The sequence below is a fragment of the Colobus angolensis genome, unplaced genomic scaffold (assembly GCF_000951035.1).
Source record: "Colobus angolensis palliatus isolate OR3802 unplaced genomic scaffold, Cang.pa_1.0 Scaffold20, whole genome shotgun sequence".
NCBI classification, from domain to species: Eukaryota; Metazoa; Chordata; class Mammalia; order Primates; family Cercopithecidae; genus Colobus; species Colobus angolensis.
Window position 1 is genome coordinate 14,796,022 of NW_012115155.1, and position 2,341 is coordinate 14,798,362.

Genomic DNA, 2,341 nt, shown 5'->3' on the forward strand with positions numbered 1-2,341 from the left:
TGTCTGGAATTTTGGTGTGAGTCGGAGACTTTCCTTGTCCCCAGCCTACAATTAAAACCTTGCATACTAAAGCTTTCTTCCTAGTGAACACTCGTGTTGTCACAATTCATTGCAGGAAGAATTAAGTGTGTCCTGTGTGACTCTACTCGGAGACAGCTCTTGAAAATTTGCCCCTGGCTTCTGTAAGCCTTCATCCCATGGCCTTTTTTTCTTTACTAATTTTCTTGCATATCATTTTGCTTTGATAAATCTTAGCCAAAAGTACAACTATATACTGAGTCCTGTGAGTTCTTCTAGTGAATAAGCAAATCTAGGGCTGGCTTTAGAGACCTCTGGCATAGTAACAATGATGGAAGCAGCAGTATCTTATATAACCTAATCCTGGAAGTGACACCAGGACTTCTGCCATACACTATTGGTTGCACAGATAGATTCTGATGCTTTGAGGGACAGGAGTGTGACTACCAGGAGATAGGGATCACTGGGGACCATCGTGGAGGCTGCTATGGGAAATGTAGCCTTTTGTTTAGCAAATTTTAAGTAAAGCATTAGTAAGTTTACTATACATGCTAGTTTGCTGCAATAGTCCTGGATTACAAATATTTTCTTCCATTTGTGATAGTGTCCTAGAAAACCTCCATTGAAAAGTTATGAAGTCCAATTTATGTATTTTTAAAAATTTTATTGCTTATGCTTTTTGGGGGTCATATATAAGAATCCATTACCAATTCTGAAGTCATGAAGTTTTTTGCTCTCATAATTTTATAGTTTATACTTGTAGGTAATTTTATAGTTTATACTTTTAAAATTTCATTTCCCTATGTTTTCTAATGGCAACACAGTAATAGAATAAATTTGGGGGGACTGATTTAGTATGCCACAAACTTGCTAAACTTTCTTATTTATTCTATGAATTATTTTGTACGTTATTCTGGATTTTCTACTTACCCAATCATGTCATCTGTGAGAAAACATTTTTTATTTTTTCCATTACAATTTTCTCTATTGAACTCACTTCCAGTAAAATGTTAAATAGAAGTAGTAGAAACATATTTATCTTATTTCCAACTTCAAAGACAAAACATTACATTTTACAACACATCATGTGATGTTAGCTATGGATGTTTTTGCAATTATTCCTTAGAGGGATATTTTCTGTTTCTAGTTTGCTGAGAGTTTTGTCATGAGTAGGTGATGAATTTTGTCAAATCCGTTTCTCTGCAACTTCTAAGATAATCATATAAATTTTCTTCTAAAATCTGTTAATGTGATGTTGATTTTTTAAAGTTAAACCAACTACTTTGTCATGCTGAATAATCATTTTAATACAGATTTCCAATGTAATTCATATGATAATACTTTTGTTAAACATTTTTACATATATGTTAATGGAATTTTTTTTTCATTGTTTTTCTTATACTTAACTGGTTTTGGTTTAATGTTACACTGGCCTCAGAAAACAGGTCAAGATGTGTTACATCTTTTCTTGTTTATGGGAAGTAAGACTTTCTGTATTTGCTAATATATTCTCAAATATATACACACACACACACTTTCACCTCATCCCACCTATCCAAACCTTTTCCCTGAACATTCTTGAATATATCGTCTCACAATAGAAAATGTCTTTAAATTTATCTTTGAAACTTCTCCTCCCCTTCTTCTACCTAAAAACTGTTTCTATCACGAGGATAGTTTTTACTGAAGGCTTCTCCAACACTGATTATTTTTATGACCACATCCCTCATATCAGTGTCGCTTAAGGAAGTATAATTGTTTCTTATTTCTAATTTGAGCATCGTCCTTCCATATCTCCTCCCCAGTAAAGAAAAAAAAAATCCAGGAACCTGACACATTTCTGGGAGCAGCATTAAAGCCCAAGTTGTCAGTTTATTACACCTGTTTCACTTGTTGCAATCTTCATCATAAGATAAAACATATAAATATAACAAAATTCTTTATGTCAGAACTTTCCTCATAACCTTTGCATGGATCCCCACTTGCCTGTAGAATATTCTATATAATTTTCAATCATAGATTTCACCTTCCTCATAATTTGGCCCTAGCCTAACTTGTTAATATTAGTATCGCCATAATAACTTAGAGCAGGTTTATTTAATTGCTCTAAACACATGCAACAGTAATATGTCCTTATGCCATTTACTAGGGTTCCAGATAAAGCATGTTAGTTTTAACCAATAAAGTTATGAACAAGTGTTAAAGAGAAATTAAGCAATTTTATCTTAAGCTCTCTAAGCATGTTATGTGAACCAAAAGAATTTAAAATACATATGTATACATGCATACATATAAGTTATGTGTATATATGTGTGTGTATGTA